The following is a 7,931-nucleotide window of genomic DNA, read 5'->3' on the forward strand; positions in this document are numbered from 1 at the left end:
ACAACAGAGTTCGTGTAACACGTATGTTCATATGCTAGTCCTGTGCCTTGGGTTGCAGTTGCACTGCATTGACATGTTTTTTTCTTTCTTTCCAACTCATTAAAAGTTAGTGTCCAGATGCAGCTCCTAAACAAGTCTCGACAGCTCACTCATACCATCTCAGGAATGGTTATTGCCTATGTTACTCCTTCCCATCCCTCATCCAAGGAAAGCAATTCATTGCTTCCGACCTGGTAGACAACAACAGGAGGAGGAGGTAAACTGTGTCATATATATTTGGTTACAAGAAAATTACCCAAAAAATCCACATTCTCCGTTTTGGGATTTTACTAGGAAGCACCAGACAGCACCTCTGCTCCTCAAGCTTTATGAAATCAGCTGGGGGGTCCAAGCTGAGTTCCAACCTCATGAGATTCTTACCAGAGACATCAAAGCCTGGTGTTGAAATCCTGCCCCCAATTATTTAACAAGAGTTCTGCCACTGATTTCCATGAGACACTCTAGGCACAGATATTCAAAAAGGCTGAGGCAGACTCAACCTAAAGTTGCATGGTTTTCTGTAAGCGGCACGGTATATATATAGATCAGTAATGAACAGAACACACATTCGCCCTTTGGGGTGGCATGGGGGGCAAATCTTAGATTGGTTTCTACCATTTTTAAACCAGTCTAGGTGAGCCAAACGTACCTTCTGTTACAGGAACAGACCAGTTTTGTGTGTCAAATTTCTGTTCTGCTATGGGTTTCTGATCACTTATACTGGTAAAAGCGTAATGTCTGTGGCCAGGGATAGACATTTCCTCTGTACAGTACTAGTACTGTGAACTAAGAACTTTAGTGTCCAGAAATATGAATGAGACACCTTTCCAGACACCACATTCTCTTTGCTCTTCCTATCACATCCAGAATCAAGAGCCAGATCTACAGCTGAGGTCCCCCTACCCCACCACATGCTCTGCCTCCTGTGCCTGAAACACTGCTACGTTCACACCTGGCATCATCAGAACCGGTCCTTTTTCACATCTCAAGAAACCCCACTGGTTCAGCATCAGCTATCACTGGTGGACAAGCAAACAACATAAAGCAATGTGCTGTACCAGCTCTGGAAATGGGGGAGATGCAAAGCTCTGCAAATGGTGGCATTTTCTGTTCCATTTGGCTCCACCCAAAATATCTCAATTGATCCAAAATGACTTTCATCAGACCTGAAATGACATGTTTTATTTCACATGGGGCTTATTTAGCCCTTAAAAAGAATAATCTTGACTCCTAAACAAAAGCACTAATCCAAAATGACAACATACAGCATTGAAAAGACAGTTAGACTTTCCCAAGTCCCCTCCCTTTTATTTCCTGGCTGGAACAAATTCATGAATAATTTCAGTCCCCTCAAAACTGATTTTTTTCCAATACAAGAAAAATAAAACTGTCCAACACAATCCAGAGCCATGAAGTTATGTCAAGGAAGCAGGGGCTGTGTAGTCACTCTGCATGAGACCCGCTTCCCACAACCTCTGGGCACTGGAATGCATCGAGCAAAGGCAAAGCACTTAGCGAGACAAACTACCGCACACTCCAACGGACTCTGCAACATTTCCAGGGCACCGCTACAACCAACCCCATCAAACCTGTGTTATTGCTCTTCTCCTCTGGCGAGCCAGTGGCTCCCCTCAGTCAGTGCAATTTACACCCAAAGAGAATACAATATTTGCTTCACATGCCACCATCAGTATCCTGGAAACATCCCATTCTCAGGCAGAACCTCCTCGCTCAATTTTTTTTTATTGCAAAATTTTTTTTTAAGGAGAGAAAGAAAGGAACAATGAGACAGTCACAAAAGGGCACTGTCTCTTTAAAACAGCTTGCCCAGCAGTTTTTGAACAAGGGGGTCACAACTAGATTGGGCTTTTCCTAGCTGTGCCCTCAGCTCAGCCAAAAAAAAAAGAGAGAAAAAGAAATAACAGTTTAAGAATGAGTTGCTGAGGAACTCCTAGGAAACCAAAATCAAACCCCATAGACCCTGAGCACCCTCCACTCAGTGCACAGCAGCCTGGACAATCTGTTCAAAGGGATCTCCTGTTCAGTACCCAAAAGCTAAGGTACCCAGAATGAGCAGCCTTTTTCAGACACTCTGGCAGGATTGGGCCCATCAGGCTGAGCAGCATGAGATGCTGGCAAAAGTACCTGAAACAGCGATGTATCATGCCCAGTACTGCAACGGCCCAAGTATCTTCCAAGCCCACTTGACTGGAGACAGCCTCAGCACTCCCCAGGTCCTGAATACTGCTAATTTTTAAATAAACAGAGCTAACTGGGCACCTAGGGGTAATCATTAACCTATAATCCAAGCAGAAGCAATAAAGCAACAAACAAGCTCCATGCTATTAGCCCTTGCATCTGTTCCCTGGAAATATTCCATGCCCTTCCACCAAAACCTGGTTTCTCCTGACAGAAGGAAAACAGGAGAAGCCTAGCAAAGGTATTAAGGAGAGCAGCCCACACAGCTCTCACCCACCCGAACTTTAGTACCGACTGCCCAGTCCAAGTAGAGACATCTAATCAGAGCACTCATTACTTCACTCCTTGATCTCTCTAGCATGGCATCTCTTCCACAGGCCCCAGCCAGGAGGGTTACTCGTTAACACAGACCTCCATAAGGGGATGCAGGAGACGGAAAGGAAAACATTATTAAAGTATTCAGCACTGAAACTTTGCAATCACTTCTTGATTTACTTTCCATGAGCTTTTGACCCAGGCAGGATGGCAGAGGCAGTCAGCAGTCCTTGCTCATGTTCCTCTGCTGGAAGGGGAACAACTACTGAGGGGGAGGGATGCATGAACAAAGTCCTCTCTCCCCGACATGTTCCCAGGAGCAAGAGCAAGGTTGGTTCGTGTTCCCATTGTGGTGATCTAATCCCCCAGGGACTGAAATTCTTCTGCAGTTTATATTAACTTTTACAGCAAAGTACACTTCAGCCAATCAATCTTGGGGTTAATGAATTTCCTTCTAGGTTTAAGATTTGATATGGTTCACCTCCTACAGTCCCCAATCCCCCAGTGCTATGTAGATACTTGCTTTGGATATATGGGCTTGAATAACCAGACAAGTGTGTTGGGGCTAGCCTAGATTGCTTTGGCTACAAACAATATCCCTCTGTATTTACAGATCACCTGAGCAGGAAAACCTGGTTTTCCAAATCAGTGTTGAGGAGCAAGAGACAGTCTGAGCTATTCCTGTAAGCACTTCTTTCAGGACTGTTAAAATATAACACACCATTCCCAGTGCTGAGATAGGCGTCTCGCTGTCTCCTCCAGTGTATGAACAGGAGCAGATCACCCCAGAAGGCAGGGACTCCTCCTCACGCTTCCTTCCCAGCAGTATTGAGCTAATAGCCAACTGTAACTGAATTATTTACTGCATAAATGCTCTCCCAGCACACTGGTTTGAAGAAACTGAAAGGAGAGGACTAGCTAGCGCAGCAGGCTGCCTGAGCTCTAAATTGGTGACCTAAAACTAGCCCACATCAGTCATCTAGCCACCTCGAGCCATCCCCCTGGATGGGGGATTAACAGCTGCTATTGGTGTCAGTCAACTCCAACATCACAAAGGCCCCCTCAGTCACAACTGATGGGACTAGCCCTCTCACTGACTCTTGGCAAAAAAGGATGAAGAGTCCCAAGAGGACCTGCTCCCTTCTCATCCCAGCAACCGATCCCTCTGTACTAAACTGGAGGCAGGTGGAGGTGGAGGCACCTCAGTTGTCCTTGGGCTCTTGACCAAGGGCCAGAAAGGGAACACATGACTTTGCTTCCACTCTACAGTCACATATGCTGCATCTCACAGGAGAAAGCCTTAAACACAGAGGTGAAGGCATGTAGCATTTGAATAGCAACCCCCCAGACCAAATTCACCCCTGAACTCAGCAAGGGACTACCAAAGGATTGTTCTTGCTCCATCACCACCACGATACCATGTACCAGCAGCCCTGGGCAGTTTACAGCTGTGAGATGGCAGGTGAGCCTGGCCCCAAAAGCCATTCAGACTGATGCAGCCAGGATCAGCACTGTCCCATGTGCTAGGGCAGGCCCTGGTGTAGCCCCTTCACCCCTGGGGTGCAGTGAAGGTGCAGAGGAGGTGACCAACAACATACTAAGCACTGCCTCTCATCAGCTGCACTGGATGGGACTCTACCAGACCCTCGGACTTGACAGAAAATAGCTGCAATGGAGGGGCAGCATTACTGAGAAATGCCCCCCTTGGGGAAGTGTAGGGCACACCAAAGCTGGTACCAGGCACGATTCTGATCCAGCATGTCACTTAGAGCTGGGGCATGACCTGGGGGAGATGCTGGAGTCCCCCCTAACATGCCAGCAGCACAAAGCACATCCACCCACAACAGGGAGAAGGAGCTTTCTACATTTCTGATTAGGCAGCCACAGCAATCCTTTTCCCTAAGGAAATGAGCATTGACCCAGCACCACTGCCCCATCTCAGACCAGAGAATGGATGGCTCATCAGCCATTGTAAGGACCCCAAATCTGGGAGGCAACATGAACATCCCCAGCAGTATTCACACTGCTCCCAGTCTCAGACTGAATGCCAGCAGGATTCACCCAACTGATTCTTGCATCTTCTCCCCCATACAATCCCATCTGCAAAGTCGCCGTCCCCTGCATGCTGCTGACAGGATTTAAGCTGACTCTTATGCTACATTTGCAAATACTCAATGATTTGCTCCTGCACCTTAACCAAATGCACAAATATACTGTTTCCCCTTCTCCAACAAGTTAGATTCACTTCTAACTTCAAACCCAGCTGGTTCTGCCTTGGGACTTCCCACCAGGGATAGGACCTTCAGCACCCAGCTGCTACAACTCTGCTGCTGCTCCTTCCTTCTACCCTGGGAATTTGGGGTTTTACAACTCAAACACCTTAAACAAACCAAAAACCGGCAGCACGATCACAGACAAAGCCTACACTGGGCCATACAACAGCCACCCACTGTTTCCCTCCGAAACTACCAGGACCTGCAAAGTTAAATTCACTGGCAAAACATAGGGCTCACCTGCAAGCAGCAAAGTCCAGGCAGCTCTGAGCCTATTCAAACTTTCCTGAGCCTGTCTGGAGGGGGGATCTCCCAGTCTTAAAGGCACAGGACCCTTTTCCCAATCCACTGAGAAAGGATTGCTGTTTGCTGGATCCCTTCGGCTGAAGGCACCCAGTGGCCCCTTTGGAGTGGGGAGGGGACAACGAGGTGACACTGTCTGAGGGTGGAACAGCTGAATCCTGTCACTGTGTGGGGGTGGATCGTACAAGTTTGCCACCCGAGCAGAGGCTTTAGTGAGGCGTTGCCAGGGAGTGAAAAATCCTTGCCCAGTATGTGGTGCTAGGGAGTCCACACATACCCTCCTATATCCCCATCCCCTAGCAGATTGCTGAAGCACCTAGGCCAAATCAAGGTCTGCAAGAAAAGGCTCTTCCTGTGGAGTCTATCTGGGACACCGGTGCTAGGGCTAGGGATAGACATTACACACAAACCAGTTTAAGTGATCAGAAACTGGTTTAAACCTGTAACACAACAGAAGCTCAGTGCACATAAACCAGTTTCAAAATGGCTGAAACTGGTTGAAGATCAACCTGGTCGAATGTAGTATCAGACTTAACTGATTTGGGTCAAACCCCTTTCTGAAACTTCTGTCCCAGACCCTAGCGTCTAATGCTCAACGCCCTGGTACCCGGAGGTGAGCAGACAGGAGCCCGGCCCCAGGGTGGAGGGAAGAGGATGCATACGAGGACAGCATAGCACTGAGAGTGAAGAGAGGAGACATAGATCCCTGAACCAGGAGTAGACTTAGACATGGCAGTGCTGGCTACTGTATAAACCCCAGATTCTTCAGAAGATGCTGAGGCCAGAGAGTCTCCTGGATAAGAAGTAGCACAGTGGCTAGGGCAGCAACTTAAGCTAAGAGAGAGCCAAGTTCAAGTCCTTGCTCTGCCAGGTTGAAAGCAAGAACTTGAACCTTGGTCTCCGGCAGAGGAATGCAGCTGGTGCACGCACTTCCCCTTGTTCCCTGTCCTCCCTCCTTCCCACAAAAGAAGATAGAGGGGATCTGGTGGCCATCTATAAACTTGCCAGGGGAGGCCAGCAGGTTATGGGAGAGTCCCTGTTCCCCTGAGCACTACCGAGAGTAACAAGGAATAACGGCCATAAGTTGACTGAGAGTAGATTCAGGCTAGATATCAGGAGGCGCTACTTCACAGTCAGGGCGGCTAGGATCTGGAACCAACTTCCAAGGGAAGTGGTGCTCACTCCTACTCTGGGGGTCTTCAGAAGGAGGCTAGATAGACACCTAGCCAGGGTCGTTTGACCCCAGCATTCTTTCCTGCCCATGGCAGGGGGTCGGACTTGATGATCTGCTCAGGTCCCTTCCAACCCTACCTACTATGAAAGTCCTTTTCCTCAAGTGCAGGAAAGGCGCCGTGGGGACAGGAGCAGTCTGGCTTCAGAGGGGAGGGAAGCCTCATTGCTGGGGCCAAGTGGAAGATACCAGAGCCAGGAGATTCCCTCTTTGAAGTGCAGGATGGAGATGCCCCCTGAGGAGGTCACAGGATGTTGGCCACCTCAGGACTCAGACTTGGGGCTCCTGGTCTCCCCAGCTCCTCCCATCCCTTCCCTAACCACAACCCAGCAGCTCCCTGTGGAACAGACCCTGCTGCTGGCCTCACATCTCTCCCCCCACAGGGGCCTTACCTGCTAGAAGCAAGATCTGTGCCCACCTTCCTCTAAGGAAGGTGCTGCCTCAGGCCCATACCTCCCTCTTTGCACTGTTACATCACAATAACATATATTAAAAGACAGTAGGGCAGCACTTGAGGGCAAGGACTGTAACCTGGAGAGCAGTCATCCAGACAGGGGTGGACGTTATAAAGAAAATCAGCTCTCAGTGCCATTCTGTAGCTTGGAGGGTTACCCTGACCCTTGGATGCATGAGTTGGAAGGTATCACCAAGAATAGGGAGGTGTGTTACCAAGTGGGACCATGACTGGCACTGCAGCCAGTTCCAGTGCCTATATGTCAAAAGGGACCTTAAAAACTAGAAAACGTTCAGAAAAAAAGAGAACGGTCCAAAGTCTGGAAACCTGACAGCAAGAGACGAAAGACTCGATTTTTCTTAGTCAACTAACATAAGGATAAGAAGGGACTTCCCAGTCTATAAAGACCTGTATGGGGTAAGGTTTGTAACAGCAAAGGGCTCTTCAGTGCAGGAGACAGAAGGATGAAACCCACCGGTAGGAAGCTGAAGATGAACACATTCAGGCTAGCAGCTAGTGTGACCTTTTCACACTCCCTGAGTGAAGGTAGCTAAGGTTGGAGCTCACCAAGGAGGGATTTGCAATCTTTACATCAGGTCTAGACTTTCTTTCTAAAGAGATGTTTTAGCTTAGCCCAAAGGCAAGTGCTCAGTGCAAGACCCCCAGAGCTGCACATGTGGGAAATCAGTCTGGACAGTTAAAGCTGCACATGTAGAGAGAATTCAGGTCTTGAAAGGGGAATGTCTCTTCAAGCTGCCCATCCAGCTCCCTACCTTGTGTGCACACATGCTTACTCTGCATATGCAGTTGTTCCAAGGTACCCCTATGCTGGGGGAGCTGGGAAAGGAGGTGTTGGCAGGACTGCTTTGTAGCCCTGATTTCCACCTGGGGAAGGGGTAGTTGATGGCAGAACCTCCCTTTTTTCCCCTGAAGCAGAGGGAGAGCTGAAGGTATAGATTCTGCCTCTTTCCTCTCAGTCCCTCTGGAGAGGAGGGTAAACAGGCGAGGAACAGGCTGTCCAGGAAACAGCTGGAGACTCTCTCCCTTTCTCAGGTGCTTCTGCTTTATTTACTGGCATGAAGCCTTGAAGTCCCTTAGCCTGATACTGATAATTCCT

The 7,931-nt window shown here is 48.6% G+C and overlaps 1 protein-coding gene across 3 annotated transcripts in view; it reads right to left on the minus strand.

The window, feature by feature from the left end:
* The window catches only part of RGS3 (regulator of G protein signaling 3), a 181,006-nt gene extending 175,846 nt beyond the window's left edge, over positions 1–5,160 (minus strand). The window contains exon 1 of one of the 3 annotated variants that reach the window (XM_006022634.2): positions 2,185–2,586. The gene's annotated coding sequence lies outside the window, so the exon portion shown is untranslated. Of the gene's footprint in view, positions 1–2,184; positions 2,597–5,066 lie in introns of those variants that run through there. The other 2 variants (XM_025203071.1, XM_025203073.1) reach the window with 2 other exon arrangements.
* Positions 5,161–7,931: the final 2,771 nt, after the last annotated feature.

Source organism: Alligator sinensis, unplaced genomic scaffold, assembly GCF_000455745.1.
Source record: "Alligator sinensis unplaced genomic scaffold, ASM45574v1 scaffold235_1, whole genome shotgun sequence".
Taxonomy (NCBI): Eukaryota; Metazoa; Chordata; order Crocodylia; family Alligatoridae; genus Alligator; species Alligator sinensis.